The sequence below is a fragment of the Zea mays genome, chromosome 2 (genome assembly GCF_902167145.1).
Source record: "Zea mays cultivar B73 chromosome 2, Zm-B73-REFERENCE-NAM-5.0, whole genome shotgun sequence".
Taxonomy (NCBI): Eukaryota; Viridiplantae; Streptophyta; class Magnoliopsida; order Poales; family Poaceae; genus Zea; species Zea mays.
This window is the reverse complement of record NC_050097.1, coordinates 237,991,515-238,013,703: the sequence shown is the minus strand read 5'-3', so window position 1 is coordinate 238,013,703 and position 22,189 is coordinate 237,991,515. Positions and strand designations below refer to the sequence as shown.

General features: G+C 42.4%; 1 pseudogene; it reads right to left on the bottom strand.

The window, feature by feature from the left end:
* Nucleotides 1–911: 911 nt before the first annotated feature.
* On the bottom strand, nt 912–15,957 carry LOC109944452 (probable 3-hydroxyisobutyryl-CoA hydrolase 3; annotated as a pseudogene).
* Between the last annotated feature and the right edge of the window lie 6,232 nt (nt 15,958–22,189).

The following is a 22,189-nucleotide window of genomic DNA, read 5'->3' as shown; positions in this document are numbered from 1 at the left end:
CGGTCATGAGCAGCTCGGACACTCACATGATTAATTTATGGAACTAAATTCAATTTGTCATATGCATTGCATCGTAGGTGTTGTTATCACTTTTGTTCTACTACTTAATTGGGTTGGTATTTACTTATATTTAGTAATTGCTAATAAAATTTTGACCAACTTTAAAAGCAATGCTCAGCTCTAACCATCCTCTTTGGTAAGCCTTATACTTCACGTGAGCTTCCACTTTTGGCGAGTTCATGCACATTATTCCCCACAACTTGTTGAGCTATGAACGTATGTGAGCTCACTCTTGCTGTCTCACACCCCACAGGTCAAGAATAGGTACCACAGGATGAGGAGCATGGAGGATGTTGTGCTGTGTTCATGAGAGGTCTAGGCCGTCGTCTCCCAGTCAACTTTGGGTTGCTGGACCGTTGTCTCCTTATAATGTAATTATTTATTTATTTTATACAGAACTCCTGTTATGAAATAAAGATGTGACATTCGATCCTATGCCATGATTCATCATATGTGTGAGACTTGGTCCCAGCACACCTGGTGATTATGTTCGCGCCCGGGTCTTGGTGCCCCGAAACCCGAGTGTGACACTAAAACTGGTTGCGCTAACCATTTTTGGTGCCGGTTAAAGAGGTTCACAATCATTATTTGTTTTGGTACTTTTGAAACCAGTAGATAACATATTATTATTTCAATTTAACCAATAGTGGTAGCATATTATATGGTGGCTCACGAGCTAAATAAGCCAGATCGAGCTAGGAACTAGCTTGTTGATATTGTTTATCCCTATAAAACAAATAACAATGAGTACATTCTACGGTATAAGTGGATATACACCACATATTCAATTTTATTTTATCAATAGTATTCAGAGTAAATAGACTCTTCGAACATGGGATGGGTTGTTATTCTAATCACAACTGAGGTTCCATTAAACTGTTCAATAAAGTCTTCATTCAAAGCTTGGACTCCATAATTCTTCCATTTGAACACATGACAGGTAGGTCCAAATCTTCCCACTCTGGATCATCAACCCTAGAGAAATACTCTTCAACTGCATCATCATGCACTTGTTCCAACCTTGGAGGCATCCACTGCAAACTCCCCAAAAAAGACCACCATCATCTAATGGTTATATCAAATAAAATAAGTCGTATGCAATGAATTTTGATGGAGAGGTGCTAAATATGGAAGTATATGAACCTTTGGATTTTTATCTTTATCTACTAGTATAGCCCTGCATCCCTATGTAAAAGGAGTTGGATGTTAGGTACATGCATTGATGTACAATGACAACAAAGTATAGAGCAAAGTGTTGGTGATGTCCATGTTTAATTACTTCAAAAATGTCTCGACTGAAGTCACCACGTACGACATGGCAAACCATTCTATATTCCCGTTGCAAGCACTCCCCAATGGTTTGTGTTCTCCCTTCTCTTATCTGAACTCCATGTTAGAAAACAAAAATTAGAAAAATATATAGCGTAGATTAATAGTACAATTATGGGGTGTGGTTTCTAAGGAATACCGATCTCGATGTGATTTTCAGACTAGTAGGAGACGCCTTTTTCATATACTGAATTGTCTGAGCAGCCCATTTGCTTGCTGAAATTGAGGCCACTTCCTCCTGACAGAACAAATATGCATTTATTATTTTTCATAATATAAGAAGTGAACCCATAGAAACCTAAAGTTAATATAACAAACTTACAAGAGAGGATATAATTTCTTCAACTGTTCTTTTAGAAAAGCATTTATTGATGATTTCCAACCTAAGGTGCACCAAAGAATGAAAAAATAGTGATATTGTGAACCAAACATATGTCTGAGTTAATTAGAAATGGCCTTACCTATTCAAGGGACTTTTTTTAGGGATGGATGTTGACAAAATTGATCAATAGTACTACATACAACAAAACTATTCGAGGTGTCCACCTTTTTAAGGGATTCTTCCAGCAATAGCATTCTCTGGAACAAAACTATTTCAATAGATATACCACATAAACAAACTTAATGATGCTAGAGAACAAAACTTCAAAGCCCATGTGCAAATGCTATAAGGCTAGGATTTTATACATAGAACATTCTCAATAATAGTAACCATAAATATAACACCAAACGTTATAACTATAAGAAAATTGACAACTCATTTAAAAATTGAGTTACTAGTGAACCTACATTTGAAGGGACAAAATGAGTTGCGAGACCACATGCAAGCATTTCAGCACCATCCAATCTAGCACCAACAAGAGCAACATACTCTCCTGCAGAATGTTAGAGTAATGTTTTATTTAACAAGATATTCAATGCTATCATTACCACCAACTATATGGCTACCTCATAATGGAACCAATAAATCAACTTGAAAAGAAGAAAGATTGTCATTTTCATTTCTTTATATTAATATATCTCCACGATCAAATACGTAATTGCATAGATCAATTGTGCAAGAATCACACTTGCTAAGAATAAAATCACATGGTATAAAACTAAAACTAAAGAATGATACGATGATACATAATATCCCTCGAGTGTTAGCAGAACATTGAAATGTTATATACATTGCAATGACATAGCTACATGTATTTGAACTGAATAAAGATCGGAGGTATTAGAGAACCATAGAACCCAGGAAGTCGAGACAGAAAATATGAGGCCCCAACATCGGGAAAAAGACCAAGAGATGTTTCTGGCATTGCAAAAACCTGCATGGATATTCAAAAGGTAAATGATTCAGATTTTGGTTAGTGTCCACCTAAACATGTCTAAATGACAATCTGAGAGCACCTAGAGGGGGGGGTGAATAGGTGATCCTGTAAAACTTCAAAACTTAAGCCACAAAAACTTGTTAAGTGTTAGCACAATTATGGCCAAGTGGCTAGAGAGAACTCAAAACACGGTAACCACAAGAAAGCAATCACAGAGTTGACACGGTGGTTATCCCATGGTTCGGCCAAGTACAAAACTTGCCTACTCCACGTTGTGGCGTCCCAACGGACGAGAGTTGCACTCAACTCCTCTCAAGTGATCCAATGATCAACTTGAATACCACGGTGTTTTTCTTTCCTTTGATCTTTTCCCGTTTGCGAGGAATCTCCACAACTTGGAGTCTCTCGCCCTTACAATTGAGTTCACAAAGAAATACGGAGTAAGGTGGGAATGAGCAACGCACACAAGACTCGAAAATCAGAGCAACAACACGCACACAAGTCGCAACAAGAGCTCGCAACGCAACACAAAGAGTTCACAACTCCACAAGAGCTCTATATGCTATCACAATGAAACGAATGCGTGAGATTGATGTCTTGGTGCTTAGAAGAGTTGTAGGAATGCTTGGTGTACTCCTCCATGCGCCTAGGGGTCCCTTTTATACCCCCAAGGCAGCTAGGAGCCGTTGAGAACACATCTGGAAGGCTATCCTTGCCTTCTGTCGTCGGGCGCACCGGACAGTCCGGTGCACACCGGACACAGTCCGGTGCACACCGGACACTGTCTGGTGCCCGATTAGTTTCCATAAAAAGCTCATCCGACCGTTGATTTCTGCTGCAGATCTGGGCGCCGTTGGCGCACCGGACATGTCCGGTGCACACCGGACAGTCCGGTGCCCCATTCCGACCGTTGGCTCGGCCACGTGTCGCGCGCCGATCGCGCGGCCGACCGTTGGCCCGGCCGACCGTTGGCTCACCGGACAGTCCGGTGCACACCGGACAGTCCGGTGAATTTTAGCCGAAGTCGCCGGAGAAAAACCCGAGAGCGGCCTCTTCGGTCGAGGCAGCCTAACGCACCGGACACTGTCCGGTGCACCACCGGACACTGTCCGGTGCACCACCGGACAGTCCGGTGCCCCAGACCGAAACAGCCCCTTGGCTGCACACAGCCAAGTCTTCTCTTCTTCTTCTTCTTTCTGTTTCTAATACTTAGACAAATATATTAGTACACAAAACCAATGTACTAAGACTTAGAAACATACCTTTGTTGTAGATTTGCACTTTGTTCAACCATAGGCATTGATTCTCATATAAGCACTTGTGTTGACACTCAATCACCAAAATACTTAGAAATGGCCCAAGGGCACATTTCCCTTTCAATCTCCCCCTTTTTGGTGATTTATGCCAACATAACATAAAGCAACTAGAACAAGTGCAAAATCACTTCAAATAAAACTCAAATTGATTTTGATTCAATTTTGGCATATATGGATCATCCTTTGCCACCACTTGGTTTGTTTTTGCAAATCAAACTCAAATCTCTATCTCTAAGTCAAACACACATGTTGAAGCATAAAGAGAGTCATTCCAAAAGAGATTGATCAAAGATTTCAAAAACTCCCCCTATTTCCCATAATCAATACTTCTCCCCACAAGAAGCCAACTTTTGACAAGAGAGACAACAATAGACAATAAAAGCGTTTGACAAAACAAAAACTCTATTCTATTATTTTCAAAATCTCTCAAGTGGTAGCTGATCCATTTATCGCTTTTGGCCTTTATTTTCTCCCCCTTTGGCATCAAGCACCAAAACGGGATCAATCTTGGCCCTATAACCCCATTGCCTCACCAAAATTTTCAATTAAGAGCAAATGGCAATAAGAGTTCATGAGATGGACTTGGAATGAGTTACCCTCTCATCGGAGTGCAGTGGAAGTCTTGCATGATCCAAGTCCACCTTTTCCCTTTCAATTCTCCTTTGAGACTAAATCACAACAAACTCAAGCATATGGTTAGTCTCAAAGGATCAAGTTGTAACACATCTCCCCCTAAACATGTGCATCACTTTGCAACGGACTTGTGAGGTCCAGGGAGTGTTTGTACAACTTGAGCACCATAATAAGCAACAAAATGCAGAATGAACATGATCAAAGGCATAAGCACATGTATGCTACAATTCAATCCAAGTTCCGCGAATCTAAGACATTTAGCTCACTACGCAGCCTGCAAAAGGTCTTCTCATCTAGAGGCTTGGTAAAGATATCGGCTAGCTGGTTCTCGGTGCTAACATGAAACACTTCGATATCTCCCTTTTGCTGGTGGTCTCTCAAAAAGTGATGCCGGATGTCTATGTGCTTTGTGCGGCTGTGTTCAACAGGATTTTCCGCCATGCGGATAGCACTCTCATTATCACATAGGAGTGGGACTTTGCTCAGATTGTAGCCAAAGTCCCTGAGGGTTTGCCTCATCCAAAGTAGTTGCGCGCAACACTGTCCTGCGGCAACATACTCGGCCTCAGCGGTGGATAGAGCAACGGAAGTTTGTTTCTTAGAGTTCCATGACACCAGGGACCTTCCTAAGAATTGGCACGTCCCTGATGTGCTCTTCCTATCGACCTTACATCCAGCATAGTCGGAATCTGAGTATCCAACCAAGTCAAAAGTAGACCCCTTTGGATACCAGAGCCCGAAGCAAGGCGTAGCAACTAAATATCTAAGAATTCGCTTCACCGCCACTAAGTGACATTCCTTAGGATCGGATTGAAATCTAGCACACATGCATACGCTAAGCATAATATCCGGTCTACTAGCACATAAATAAAGTAAAGACCCTATCATTGACCGGTATGCTTTTTGATCAACGGACTTACCTCCTTTGTTGAGGTCTGTGTGTCCGTCGGTTCCCATCGGCGTCTTTGCGGGCTTGGCGTCCTTCATCCCAAACCGCTTTAGTAGATCTTGCGTGTACTTCGTTTGGGAGATGAAGGTGCCGTCCTTGAGTTGCTTCACTTGGAACCCAAGGAAGTAGTTCAACTCGCCCATCATCGACATCTCGAATTTCTGCGTCATCACCCTGCTAAACTCTTCACAAGACTTTTGGTTAGTTGAACCAAATATTATGTCGTCGACATAAATTTGGCACACAAACAAATCACCATCACATGTCTTTGTAAAAAGAGTTGGATCGGCTTTCCCAACCTTGAAAGCATTAGTAATTAAGAAATCTCTAAGGCATTCATACCATGCTCTTGGGGCTTGCTTAAGTCCATAGAGCGCCTTAGAGAGCTTACACACGTGGTCGGGGTACCGTTCATCCTCAAAGCCAGGGGGTTGCTCCACGTACACCTCCTCCTTGATTGGCCCGTTGAGGAAAGCGCTCTTCACATCCATTTGAAACAACCTGAAAGAATGGTGAGCGGCATATGCTAGCAAGATACGAATGGACTCTAGCCTAGCCACAGGAGCAAAAGTCTCCTCAAAGTCCAAACCTGCGACTTGGGCATAACCTTTTGCCACAAGTCGAGCCTTGTTCCTCGTTACCACCCCGTGCTCGTCCTGTTTGTTGCGGAACACCCACTTGGTTCCCACAACATTTTGCTTCGGACGACGCACCAGTGTCCAAACTTCATTGCGCTTGAAGTTGTTTAGCTCCTCTTGCATGGCCAACACCCAGTCCGGATCTAGCAAGGCCTCTTCTACCCTGAAAGGCTCAATAGAAGAGACAAAAGAGTAATGTTCACAAAAATTAACTAATCGAGACCGAGTAGTTACTCCCTTGCTAATGTCACCCAGAATTTGGTCGACGGGATGATCCCTTTGGATCGTCGCTCGAACTTGGGTTGGAGGTACCGGTTGCGCTTCTTCCTCCATCACGTGATCATCTAGTGCTCCCCCTTGATCGCACGCCTCCTTTTGATGAACCTGTTCATCATCTTGAGTTGAGGGTAGCACCATGGTTGAGGAAGATGGTTGATCTCGTTCATCTTGTTCCTGTGGCCGCACTTCTCCAATCGCCATAGTTCGTATAGCGGTCGTCGGAACGTCTTCTTCATCTACATCATCAAGATCAACAACTTGCTCTCTTGGAGAGCCATTAGTCTCATCAAATACAACGTCGCTAGAGACTTCAACCAAACCCGATGATTTGTTGAAGACTCTATACGCCTTTGTATTTGAGTCATAACCTAATAAAAACCCTTCTACAGCTTTGGGAGCAAACTTAGAATTTCTACCCTTCTTCACTAGAATGTAGCATTTACTCCCAAATACATGAAAGTACGATACATTGGGTTTGTTACCGGTTAGTAGCTCATACGACGTCTTCTTGAGGAGGCGATGAAGGTAGACCCTGTTGATGGCGTGGCAAGCCGTGTTCACGGCTTCCGTCCAAAAGCACTCGGGGGTCTTGAACTCTCCTAGCATCGTCCTCGCCATGTCGATGAGCGTCCTGTTCTTCCTCTCCACCACACCATTTTGCTGTGGTGTGTAGGGAGCGGAGAACTCGTGCTTGATCCCTTCCTCTTCAAGGAACTCCTCCACTTGAAGGTTCTTGAATTCGGACCCGTTGTCGCTCCTTATCTTTTTCACTTTGAGCTCAAACTCATTTTGAGCCCTCCTGAGGAAGCGCTTGAGGGTCCCTTGGGTTTCAGACTTATCCTGCAAAAAGAACACCCAAGTGAAGCGGGAAAAATCATCTACAATAACTAGACCATACTTACTCCCTCCTATGCTCAGATAGGCGACGGGTCCGAAGAGGTCCATATGTAGCATCTCCAAGGGTCTTGATGTCGTCATCACATTTTTGGTGTGATGAGAGCCTCCTACTTGTTTCCCTGCTTGACAAGCTGCACAAGGTCTATCTTTTTCGAATTGAACATTAGTTAGACCTATTACATGTTCTCCCTTTAGAAGCTTGTGAAGGTTCTTCATCCCCACATGCGCTAAGCGGCGATGCCACAGCCAGCCCATGCTAGTCTTAGCAATTAAGCATGCATCTAGACCGGCCTCCTCTTTTGCAAAATCAACTAAGTAAAGTTTGCCGTCTAATACACCCTTAAAAGCTAGTGAACCATCACTTCTTCTAAAGACAGACACATCTACATTTGTAAATAGACAGTTATACCCCATGTTGCATAATTGACTGACAGATAGCAAATTATAACCAAGAGACTCTACTAAAAACACATTAGATATAGAGTGCTCATTAGAAATTGCAATTTTACCTAACCATTTTACCTTGCCTTGATTCCCATCACCGAATATAATTGAATCTTGGGAATCCTTATTCTTGACGTAGGAGGTGAACATCTTCTTCTCCCCCGTCATATGGTTTGTGCATCCGCTGTCTATAATCCAGCTTGAACCCCCGGATGCATAAACCTGCAAGGCAAATTTAGGCTTGGGTTTTAGGTACCCAACTCATGTTGGGTCCTGCAAGGTTAGCACAAATATTCTTAGGGACCCAAATGCAAGTTTTATCTCCCTTGCATCTTGCCCCTAACTTCCTAGCAATTACCTTTTTACCCTTTCTACAAATAGCAAAGGGAGCATTGCAAGCATAATAAATGGTAGAAGGTTCATTTGCTACTTTCCTAGGAGCATGAATAACATTCTTTTTAGGAACAACATTTTTCCTAGTAACATTTCTATCATACACATATGAAGAACTAGGAGCAAACATGGTATGAGAATCATAAACATATGAATCATTACAAGCATTTCTAGCATGTCTCCTATCATGGTACATAAAGGCATGGTTCCTTTTTGCACTACTAGCCATAGGGGCCTTCCATTTCTCCTTGGCGGGAATGGGAGCCTTATGGCTTGTTAAGTTCTTGGCTTCCCTTTTGAAGCCAAGCCCATCCTTAATTGAGGGGTGTCTACCAATTGTGTAGGCATCCCTTGCAAATTTTAGCTTATCGAAATCATTCTTGCTAGTCTTAAGTTGAGCATTAAGACTAGCCAGTTCATCATTAAGCTTGGAAATTGAAACTAGGTGTTCACTACAAGCATCAATGTCAAAATCTTTACACCTAGTACAAATTTCAACATGTTCTACACAAGAATTGGATTTATTTGCTACTTCTAATTTAGCATTTAAATCATTGTTGACATCTTTCAAAGTAGAAATGGTTTCATGACAAGTAGATAGTTCAAAAGAAAGCATTTCATTTCTTTTAACTTCTAAAGCATAGGATTTTTGTGCCTCAACAAATTTATCATGCTCTTCATACAACAAATCCTCTTGCTTTTCTAAAAGTATATTCTTTTCATTCAAGGCATCAATTAATTCATTAATTTTGTCTATCTTAGATCTATCTAAGCCCTTGAACAAACATGAATAATCTACTTCATCCTCATCACTAGATTCGTCCTCACTTGAAGAAGCATAGGTAGAGTTGCGAGTACATACCTTCTTCTCCCTTGCCATAAGGCATGTGTGACGCTCGTTGGGGAAGAGGGTTGATTTGTTGAAGGCGGTGGCGGCGAGTCCTTCATTGTCGGAGTCGGACGAGGAGCAATCCGAGTCCCACTCCTTGCCTAGATGCGCCTCGCCCTTTGCCTTCTTGTAATGCTTCTTCTTTTCCCTCTTGTTTCCCTTTTTCTGGTCACTATCATTATCGGGACAGTTAGCAATAAAATGACCAAGCTTACCGCATTTGAAGCATGATCGCTTCCCCTTGGTCTTAGTCTTGCTTGACTGTCCATTGCGACCCTTTAGCACCGTCTTGAATCTCTTGATAATGAGGGCCATTTCTTCTTCATTAAGACCGGCCGCCTCAATTTGCGCCACCTTGCTGGGTAGCGCCTCCTTGTTCCCTGTGGCTTTGAGAGCAAGAGGTTGCGGCTCGTTGATCGGTCCATTCAAGGCGTCGTCCACATACCTTGCTTCCTTGATCATCATTCGCCCGCTGACGAATTTTCCTAGGACTTCTTCGGGCGACATTTTGGTGTACCTGGGATTCTCACGAATATTATTCACCAAATGAGGATCAAGAACGATAAAGGACCTTAGCATTAGTCGGACGACGTCGTGGTCCGTCCATCGCATGCTTCCGTAGCTCCTTATTTTGTTGATAAGGGTCTTGAGCCGGTTGTATGTCTGAGTTGGCTCCTCGCCCCTTATCATCGCGAACCGTCCAAGCTCGCCCTCCACCAACTCCATTTTGGTGAGCAAGGTAGCGTCATTTCCCTCATGAGAGATCTTGAGGGTATCCCAGATTTGCTTGGCGTTATCCAAGCCACTCACTTTATTATATTCATCCCTGCACAATGAGGCTAGAAGAACAGTAGTAGCTTGTGCATTCTTATGGATTTGCTCATTAATGAATATAGGACTATCCGAACTATTAAAGTGCATTCCACTATCTACAATCTCCCATATGCTAGGATGGAGAGAGAATAGGTGACTACGCATTTTGTGGCTCCAAAATCCGTAGTCCTCTCCATCAAAGTGTGGGGGCTTACCGAGTGGAATGGAAAGCAAATGTGAATTTGAACTTTGCGGAATACGAGAGTAGTCAAAAGAAAAGTTAGAATTAACCGGTTTCCTTTGTTTGTCGTGGTCGTCGTCCTTTTGGGAAGAAGAGGACTCATCGCTATCGTAGTAGACGATCTCCTTGATGCGTCTTGTCTTCTTCTTCTTCCCATCTTTTCGCTTGTGGCCCGAGCCCGAGTCATTGGACTTGTCATCCCTTGGCTCGTTGAAGAAGGACTCCTTCTCCTTGTCGTTGATCACAATTCCCTTCCCTTTAGGATCCATCTCTTCGGGCGGTTAGTCCCTTTCTTGAAGAGAACGGCTCTGATACCAATTGAGAGCACCTAGAGGGGGGGGGGTGAATAGGTGATCCTGTAAAACTTCAAAACTTAAGCCACAAAAACTTGTTAAGTGTTAGCACAATTATGGCCAAGTGGCTAGAGAGAACTCAAAACACGGTAACCACAAGAAAGCAATCACAGAGTTGACACGGTGGTTATCCCGTGGTTCGGCCAAGTACAAAACTTGCCTACTCCACGTTGTGGCGTCCCAACGGACGAGAGTTGCACTCAACTCCTCTCAAGTGATCCAATGATCAACTTGAATACCACGATGTTTTTCTTTCCTTTGATCTTTTCCCGTTTGCGAGGAATCTCCACAACTTGGAGTCTCTCGCCCTTACAATTGAGTTCACAAAGAAATACGGAGTAAGGTGGGAATGAGCAACGCACACAAGACTCGAAAATCAGAGCAACAACACGCACACAAGTCGCAACAAGAGCTCGCAACGCAACACAAAGAGTTCACAACTCCACAAGAGCTCTATATGCTATCACAATGAAACGAATGCGTGAGATTGATGTCTTGGTGCTTAGAAGAGTTGTAGGAATGCTTGGTGTACTCCTCCATGCGCCTAGCGGTCCCTTTTATACCCCCAAGGCAGCTAGGAGCCGTTGAGAACACATCTGGAAGGCTATCCTTGCCTTCTGTCGTCGGGCGCACCGGACAGTCCGGTGCACACCGGACACTGTCCGGTGCCCGATTAGTTTCCATAAAAAGCTCATCCGACCGTTGATTTCTGCTGCAGATCTGGGCGCCGTTGGCGCACCGGACATGTCCGGTGCACACCGGACAGTCCGGTGCCCCATTCCGACCGTTGGCTCGGCCACGTGTCGCGCGCCGATCGCGCGGCCGACCGTTGGCCTGGCCGACCGTTGGCTCACCGGACAGTCCGGTGCACACCGGACAGTCCGATGAATTTTAGCCGAAGTCGCCGGAGAAAAACCCGAGAGCGGCCTCTTCGGTCGAGGCAGCCTGGCGCACCGGACACTGTCCGGTGCACCACCGGACACTGTCCGGTGCATCACCGGACAGTCCGGTGCCCCAGACCGAAACAGCCCCTTGGCTGCACACAGCCAAGTCTTCTCTTCTTCTTCTTCTTCTTCTTTCTGTTTCTAATACTTAGACAAATATATTAGTACACAAAACCAATGTACTAAGACTTAGAAACATACCTTTGTTGTAGATTTGCACTTTGTTCAACCATAGGCATTGATTCTCATATAAGCACTTGTGTTGACACTCAATCACCAAAATACTTAGAAATGGCCCAAGGGCACATTTCTCTTTCACAATCCACATGTGCTTAAACGCTAAATAATGTGTTCACGTGTAGTTTAGGCCCTAGTCACTGAATTAAACACTAAAGGTGTCTAAACAGCCAAACTGGTTAGAAAATTTGTTTAAATGATGACTAAGTAGATGTAAATAGAAAATATGTGTTTAAACGATCATATAGGTGATAAGCCATGAATGTTTGGGTGGTTGGTGAACTTTATTTTGTGAGATTAGGCTTGTTGATGGAGCACAAATTCTTATGTTTTAAATGATGTCCATGTGTGTGACTTTATGTATAATTGTTTACTGTTTATATCAACTTTTATAACTATATTCATGCATTAAATTGTACTTAAAAAAGTTTATACAAAAATTATAATTCATATGTATATTTACTGATGTAATGCAAAGCGTTCATACTATCTAGTCATTATCTAAACTGTCTAAACGTTAAATGGTGGGTGAGCAGTCATTTAGCGTTTAGCGTCCAAGATAACACTGATTTTGGCATATCAAAATATCATGATTTTCCAATGAAAATAAAGCAAGATTCTCTATATTCCAAATGAGAAGAAGAACTACTGGCACCCATCAAGCCCACGAAAAGGATTGTACAATAATTCAAACCTAATCCAATGAACACCTAACCTTAATATTCATCAGAAAAGGCGGTGCTGGCAGTTTTTTCTTATGAATATTATGCCTAAATGTTTATATTCAGCAGAACATTATATATGAAGATCTGTAGCTACATCATGATGTGAGAACTTTTTTTTGCTTGCTAAGCGCGTATTGAATTGATAACAGAAGTCACTTAAATTTGTTTTTAGCATCTACCGTGTCATCAGTGGCAACTCGAAATTTTCCATGTAAAGAAACACCAGCGCCTCCACCCATGACAATTCCAGCAAGAAGAGAAACCTATAGTTAAATCGTCTATCATTTAGAGTCAATGAGCAGAGAAGCAAATAGTTACATTGAATCACTATGAAGAAGAGATGAAGGTCACCTGAGGTTTGATACATGTTGCAATTATGTAGTTTAAAAAATATTGATCTCGAAAGAAATCAGCGCCCCATTTCCATCCTTCTAATTTATCAAATAAGCACACAACACAGCCAACAGAACATGTTGAACAACATTAGCTAGACCTATTTATAATATGTAACATGAGTTTTGACTAAGATGATATAAGCCATTGAAAAATATCTAAATAAATCATAATTGGACAATAGAAATGGTAGAGGCCAGCTAAAGTTAGATGCCCTCCATCCTGAAAAGAATGCAACTCTCAATTACTAATAAGTCAAACGACCTTAACAAATTTATAAAAAAGTGGAAGATTTATGATGCTAAATAAGTATATGTTGATTATAGAATATATTTTCATAATAAACCTAATTAGCGACATAAATATTGATATTTTTCATATAAACGTGATCATAATTAAAAAGTTTGAATTGTCTAAATACTAGAATTGCATTCTTTTTTGGATGCAGGGTGTGTGTATCATTATTTATTGACTGGAAACCAGCAACAACATCACCTCCAGCACAAAATGCTCTTCTAGAACCCTGAAAACATGTGATACCTCGATTAAAAACATGTGATACCTCGATGAAAACACATGTGGTACCTCAATACAATGACAAACATAAGATTGACATAATAACTTCCTATAGGCAGTAAATTTATAGTTATTATTCAGTCAGTTTTAGAAGTTCTTATAACGAGAAATAATTTCATTACTAGATAAAGAATTTTTAGAGATGGTCAAAAACCATTTTCAGTCTCAGGTCGGCTACTCACCTATGTTAATCCATTAACTGAGGCCGCAACCTCCTCTAATCAACTAAGAGCAAGACTAATGATATAGCCAACTGATAGCTAGTGTGATTGTTGCAACCAACCTCTTACCCAGGGGCGGACCGAGAGGGGGGGGTAAAGTGGGCCATGCCCCCCCTCAATTTTCTCTCTCTCTTTTATATATCTAATATTTATTTAGTGTTAGTATAGAGAAAAATTAAAGTTTTAGGTCGGTTGAAGTATTCTGTTTGTATAAGTATAATACTGTCTCCAGCAGGTAATGTAAAATAGGGGACACAGAACTGTAGATGATACTGTTTGTAAAGTAAGGTTTAAAATAGAGGATGAGATAGGGAATCTGATAGAGATAGCCTAAAGTTTCAATGGTAGAATAAGATGATATTAGACTGGTGTTAGGTTGGTATTGAAATTTTAGAACATGACCCTTGATCCATAGAATCAACCTGAGATCATCGGCCCATTAGATTCAACATATCAAATTCATAATATTCCCGTCCCATAGATGTATACTTCCCTTTTTAAAGTGTCGACCTACGACCCATGACCCCGCTCCTCAATACAATCGATCCAGAAACATTTAAACTATGGCCCAGTCCCATTCTTATCGACACCGCCTGATCCAGTCCGCTTCGATGTCTCATTCCTTATATCGCGACACTACACAACCCCACCCCTTCTCGGTGCCCCCGCCTCGCTCGTCATCCTCATGATGCTAGCTAGCTCGGCATATCCGATCTCGTTCGCCGCGATGATGTGACCCGTCCTTGGAGATCAGCAAGCCTGTCGAACCAACGAGCCTTATCTCTCAACTAGAGACGTCCCTTGACCCACCCCTTTCTCGGCACACCTGCCCATCGAAGAGATCAATATTCGACAAGGTACACCCATTTTTTTATTAGGCTACTAAGAACTTAACCGTATGTTTACTTCTTTTGTTTATTTATTTTTTTTCTTTGAATTTATATCGTGTATTGATATAAAACTTGAATTCAATGCAACGCTGGTTTTTACAATCCTTTGCTTGATTTGTCATGTGGTTTTTTGGCCCCCCATGAATTTTCGTCCTGCGTCCGCCACTGCTTTTACCCCACTTGTATAATAGTTAGCTCTTCATTATTAATGTAGGGTCCATTTGTCTCTTTCATAAGTTTTTTTTTTTGTTCACGTATCTAGGTCGACTGTAAGATCGTAATAGTCCGCTTCTCCTCTCTCTCATCTTCTCTCACATCCAACTTAGCATTTAGCCTTATTATACTCTGTGTTACTGTACTTACTCTAACAAAGGCATACCCTGTATTATCGCTATTCATGGACGCGGGCGTGTTAAGAGGCCCACCTAGCTTAGTTAATGATTTCCACAAACTCCAAAAAAGTGTCCTAATTTCAATGTTAAATCTCAAGGACCATCAGCACAGACAATAATTATGTATATGGCATGATATATACTATCACTTTTACTACATTACATTATTTTGTATTGAATATTTTAGACCTGAAATGGTACGGTTCCAGATGGAAATTGTTTAGGTCTCATTGAGCTCAACAATATATTATGCTAAAGGATGTATTCTTCGTCCAAGATAGTAAGAAGATTAAAAACAAATATGAATTCTGAAATGTATAGTTAGTTCAGACTGACATGTCTCTCGATTCTATAACTTGTGAACTCTAAAGTTGCAGATTGCGTTGAAAGCTACACCTTTGGTATAGATGATATCAAAACTTGTAAAATATTGATCAGCTACATTTCAAACGTTCTGTGGTACGAGCTAGATACCTTCATATATAATCAACAATTTAACTCCATCACCTTTCACAAAAGCAGTGAAACAGCTCAGGAGTCCCTTAATCTGCAACATGAAGCAACAACTATCATTAATTAATCAGCAAACATGAATTAATGAAGTAAGACCCTCGATCTTGAGTCATGATGCCGTCGGAAATAGATTTATTTTCGACCCTTTACAGTCGAGTGACAGATACCGTCGAAAATAGGACTTTGACCGTCGGAAATAGGCTATGTTCGACGGCGTCGGGCTTATGTCCGGCTTTGGCCGCCGGAAATATACGTCTTTACTATAGTGTCACAACGTGTACGTACCATTGCAGAGGAGAGTACATTCAGCTGGTTCGGCCTAAGCGTGCGTGTGTTCCCATCTGCTTCAACCAAGAGCTAGAAAATAGATATATATAAGAGTTCTTCATCTCCATATATATACGGAACAATGCACTGTGTAGTTGGAGAAAAACTGCAAGAGAAAGGGGCAACGTATGTACGAACCTGCTTTGAATCGCCACCACCACCAGCAGCACCGCCGACGTCGTCCATCTATCTCTTCTTCCTCCTCCCTTGGACCAGCTGGCGACGATGAGCAGGGAAGAGCTGCTTGCTCACGATCGACTTGCTGCTTGTGCTCAACTACTCGGTGATTTGCATTGCTCAGGTCGATATGGATGACAGGACTTCACTACCATGCACAGCCTCTATAGCACTGCCGGTTCAACCTACAAACCGACTGTGATAGATATGATATCAATATATAGGATGATGCTACGATCCGACTGTGATATATCTATACCAGTTTAGCCCTACTAGGAGTAGCAACCATCTGTTGGTCACTCTGGCTTAGTAGGAATGATCTGGTTTTTCAAAAGAAATTTAATATGTCTCCTTTGCAGGTTATTTTCACTACTACCCACTGGCTACGGTCTTGGGTTGTACTGCAGAGGCACGATCAACAGTCTATTGTAATGGAAGCTTCACAACGTTTGGAGCAGGTGGCTACGAAGTTCTTATCTCAGGCACATGGATGGCGTTCTAGTCGTAGGATTGACAGCCATTAAGAATGTGCTTGCCATGTTCTTTTTTTTTCTCTTTTTCTTTTTTTTCTAGGCTGTGTGCATCTTATTGTTGCAGAGGTCGGGAGACGATTTGTATCAAACTTTTAAATGCAATGAAAAATCTCCCTTATCAAAAAAAAAATATCTATACCAGCTAGGTCAAACCTACTACTACTCGGCAATGACATTTTATATATCATAGACAATTAATCACCGGCCGGTTAAACCTCAGCCACAAACTTATTTAAACAAAAAAAAATCAACATGTTTTTTGTGAGTCAAGCATAGCATGATGCACATGTGTTCATATTTAACAGTCTTTTAAGAATGAACAAACAAATTAGTAAGAACCAAAATAAATTCCCAATATACTCTAAGGCGGGGCTAGCTAGTGTTAGAGGCACCAGATGCGCCGTTACCAACTGGAGTAACCATGCTACACGGTTGCAATGAAGAGTTCACGCTATATACGGTCCTCGCACTACCAGACACAACTGCTGAAGCACTCGGCAAAGCTGAAAAACACTCGGCGAAGTCGCCAAAGCAGTATCGGTGAACTGTATATTACCCTTAGTTTTTTTGCTGAGTATTTTTTGTCGGGTGCCATTTGGTTCTCACCAAAGAAAAGTCACCGTCACGGCGCCAGGTGACAGTGACAGAGACTTTGCAGAGTGCCGCCGTGACTATCGGCAAGGCTCCCTCTTTGCCGAGTGCCTTTTGTACCGCCCCTCGGCAAAGAAGCACTTTGTGGGCCCCTTTGTCACCGTGGCACTCGGCAAAGGTTGCTTGGTTGCCGAGTCTCGCGGCCACAACACTCGGCAAAGAAGCTTTACTAGTTCCCAGGTGTGCCTTCTTTACCGGGTGCTATGGTTATGGCACTCGGCAAAGTACCTCTTTGCCGAGTGTTACACTCGACAAAGTGACCAGAATGCCTTTTTTATTTGTTTTTGCTATTCCATCCAAACAAACAAAAGGTATATCACATAATCATCACATATACATCACATACATCAAACACACGACATAGCTCACAAAGATCACATGGTTCTTCACAAAGATCACAAGTACCACAAAATAGTTCACAACACTAACAAGTACTCACATAAATAAGTCCACAAACATCCAATATATGGCATAAACATGTCTCACAACTAAGTTTAGAAGAACATCAGCGAGGTGGGCGGTTGGACTGGTTCGGTGATTGTCTAGGTGATCCATGAGGGTTGTTGGATGCCGCAGATTGTCCCTGCACAGAGAAGAGATTGCATGTGCTATACTAGATGAATATATATCATGCAGGACTAGAATTTTGATACTCACATGAGTATGGAACTGAGTAGGGTCAGCTGGAGGGAACAACGGAGGTGGTGGAGCAAAACCCTATGCGGCGCCAAGGCTCTGCATGTATTGGAACATCTCTGCCATTCTCTGCTAATCTGCTAAGCGAGCCACCCACTCCGTCCTCATCCTCGCCTCCATCTCCATCTGTTCTCTCCTCTCTTCTAGCTAGGCCCATAATATTTCACTCCAATGTTATAATAACTCAAAGAGAAGGTATATAACTCAAGGAATGATGAGTTACAAAACACTATCCTGAAGTTGTTGTATCCGATGATGTGAGCTGTCCTGCCGAGGTTATATGTCTAGGCTTGTGCTCGTGCTCCTTGCACGCACCTGAGACAGAGTGGGAGTGGACGACGAGTCGATTGCCCCATTAGCAATCCAGTACCACTCATACCTCTTGCCTCCTTCGACCCTCATGAGGACTTCTCTGTCGATGTCCTCGGTCCTCGGATCGTTGTAATACCCAAAAAGGAATACAATGAGTATATAGTTGATAGTCTTACTTTGTGTGCCATAACTTCATCATAAAAAGAGCATAACTAAATTTAAGAGTGATGAATAAAAAAAATTAATACTCAAATGGAATATGCATCATGCCAAGGTTTTATTTTGTGTGCATTTTATGTGACAATATAAAAATAACATAATGAGAAATATATTAAAGTCCAAAGTGGAATTTTACATCTAAAAGAAACTCTAGAAATTAGAAAAAAGAGAAGAAAATAAATATAATGTGGAGAAAAATAAGTAAATAAAGACCTGTGATTCCTATAACAGGGTTAGAACTTGTATAAACTGGTTGCAAGGTGAAACTCATATTCAAAATTTAAGATTGATTCAAAATAATTATGAATAAAAACAGAAAATAAAATATAAAAGAAAAAGGAAAAAGAAGCTTACCTGGGCTGCAGACCAATAATTCGGCCCAAACCGAATGCCACCCGCGCGGCCCAGTCTTCACCCCATGCGCACTGACTGTCATGTGGGCCCCACCCATCAGGTTCCCTCGCGTTCGCTTCTTTCACCGCTCGCTGGCGCGTGGACCCAGAGCCGCGTTTCCGTTCTACGCCGCTGCTCGGTGGGTCGTGGCTGTCAGTTCTTCCTTCAACGGAAATGCGCACATGGCGGAAGCCGCCGTCGCGTTCTGTTGCGCGGATCTCGCGCGGGGAATCTGCAGCCCCCTTCCGACCCGTCCGCGCGGAGGATAAAGACCCTCCCGGTGAATCAGTCGTCGCGCATCCCCATCTCTCTACCCTTTTCCGCGATCCGAGAAAGAGAAAGAGGGAGCTAAGAGCTGCCGCGGGGGAACCTCTGATTCGATCATCATTCGCACCGTCGAGGGTGCCTAGGATCTTCCTCGGGCTCGGGCAAGGGCGGTCGTGACCGTTTCACCGGGGATTGAACACTTGTGATGCCGGGATTGCTCGCCGGAGTAGAAGGAACCTCGCCGAGCCGCCCTGTCTCGAGACCAACCCGTCTGCACGCCCGATCACCGGTAATCTTCACCCCCTTCGTATTCGTCGTGGCCATACCTTCGCGTTTAAGGGGTTAATTAAGGTCTGGGCTCACCCGCGCCCGGGGCGATGTCTCCGGCAAGCGCGCCGACAGGTGGAGCCGACGCCGCCGTGTTCCAATGGCGAGGTAGAGGACGGGTTCTGGGCCGTCCGATTTTGATTGAAGGGGTAGGATTAGATCGTGACGTACCTCTTTGTGGGAGTCGATCTGGAGCGTTCAATCCAGATCGAGCGGGCAGTACTGGTTATTTAGTGTTTAAAATCTGCAATGTCAAAATCTGATCCGATGGTGTCGAGCATGTACCGGTTCGCTGGATTTTGGATCTAATCCTCTCCGTTGGGATTCGATCTGACGATCGGGATTCATCCGCACCCCATTCAGTTGCACAAATGCAAATAAAACCCTCTGCTAGTTAGTATTCAACCCACCGTCCTATTACACTGTGTTCTGTGCCTTAGGAAACTTACATCAAGAGCCCCTGGGTTTCTCTGAATTTGAGGCCCAGTCCAGTGCAGTTTAAAATTGAATAAATAAATTGGAAAATAGGTTTTTAATATGAAAATAATTACTAGAACTTGATAAATTCATAGAAAATCCATTTTTAGTCCAAATTAGTCCATTCCACTTTCTAAATTTTTGTAATATTATTCTCTATCACGTAGAGTCTCTGTTCTGTCATGAAAACAGTAAGAAAAATAATTTCTCACTTAATCCTATTTTAAGCACATAAAACCTTTAGAAATTCATATCTCAACATCTATAACTCCAAAAATTATGATTTCTATTCCTAGGTTTTTATTTTAATGTGTAGATTATTACTGTGTATTTTGTTTATATGTTTGGTGTGATGTTAATTTTCTCTGTATACTGTGCTTGTTTGTATTGTGGCGAGTAGAAGAGCCTGTGACTGAGGATCCTGGTGAGCAGCAGATAGAAGTAGCTGAGCAGGAGCTCATTGAAGGGAAGTTGTGCCCTTGACCACTTTTTACCCAATAATGTTCTTTAATGTCATTTATTCATGCATAGGTTTAATTTTGATAGGACCCAATAGGTCACCCTAGATTGTTTATCTCATTACCTTGTTTACCCCTGAATCACTTTGGTAGTTTGCTGTTGCTTTACATGGTTTTGGGTTAATCATTTATTGTATTTATGTTCCAATTCTTTTGTTATTCTATTTATATTCATGTTAAGATCATTAATGTTAATTGGAACATAGAGCTTAATTTGAGAAATACGTGCCACCACAAGGGTTTAATGGGACGCCCTTGGCTGACTAATTAGGAAAGCTAGTGGAAGACTACCTTACCCGAAAGGGGCAAGGGCAGTAGGGGAGTTGCATGCAAGGAGGTTCTCGGGTTGATTTAGATGCGATGGCGGTCAGACGGGGGATTCTTACAAGTGTTCTTCCCATAAACTGTAGCGAGTTTTCGGAAGCTAGTGGAACTTTGTAAAGGCCTCGTAGTGTTGCCCTGCCTCGCTTCCTAGGTAGAGGTGTATGGGAGTCACGATCCCTTGGCAGATGGGTAACATGACTTGTGGGTAAAGGGTACAACCTCTGCAGAGTGTAAAACTGGTATACTAGCCGAGCTCACGGTCATGAGCAGCTTAGGACTCTCTGATGATTAATTTATGGAACTTAAATTCAATTTGTCATTTGCATATGCATGGGTTTATTATTAATTTTGTTCTATTACTTTATTTAAGGTTTGGTATTTACTTACACTTAGTAACTGCTAATAAAACTTTGACCAACTAATTAAAAGCAATGCTTAGCTTTAACCCCTGTCATTGATTTAGCCTTACACATCACATGAACTCCCACCTTTGTGAGTTCATGTCCACTGGTTCCCCACAACTTGTTGAGCTATGATCATGTGTGAGCTCACCCTTGCTGTCTCACACACCCCCCCCCCCACAGGAGAAGAACAGGTGGTTCAGGAGGAGCCACAAGGTGAGGAGTTTGATCTGATCTAGGTGGCGTTTCTCAGTTGACATTGGCGCCAACGACGATCCTTAGTTTGTTTTATATTTATCTTTTATTTTGTAATAAGACTTCCGCTATGTAATAAATACTCTAATGTTTTCTGACATTTATCTCTATACACTCTGTTATTATATATGTTGTCTTCTTGGCACATGTATGAGATGCACCTGGCTTTGTTCCTTAAAGCCGGGTGTGACCATCGTAATCTGGCCCATGGATGTGTACTCACTGTGCGTCGTGATAATCGTTCAACATATCCGCTACCTTAGCATCAGCATCATAATCCTCGACATGTTGTCTCACCACCTCCTCTCTCGTATGGTGTGCTTCACCATGGAAGATCCACCGAGTATAGTCCGGCGTAAATCCATTCTTCCAAATATGTTTTATCATGGCCTTCTTTGTTTTTCTTTTCCTGTTGGCATATTTGCTGCATGAGCATGGGACTAGACTCGCTCCTTTAGAAGCTTCGCCAAATGCATGTTCCATGAAAGAATCGGTCTTTCTAATCAATTCAGGGGTGACATCATTCCTTCCTACACAGCCCATGTATATCCACTCACGGTCCTCCATCCTCTAGCATATATAACCGAGTATAGTTTAATAAACATGTAATGTATGCACACTATGTTCCTACCTTCTAATAGGCGAGGATAGGTCCTACTCCCATCTGCGGTTGCGTAGATAGGGTTAGTTTCCATGCTCTACTCCAATCAGAGAGAGAGTTTCGGTAGCACCACCCCGCTGTTCTCCGGATACACATCCTGGCAGGGAGAGTGTACTGTCTGGAGAACAACATGGAGGTGACGCCGAAACTCTATCTTGGATCGGAGTAGAGCATGGAAACTAACACCATCTACGCAACTGTGGGCTG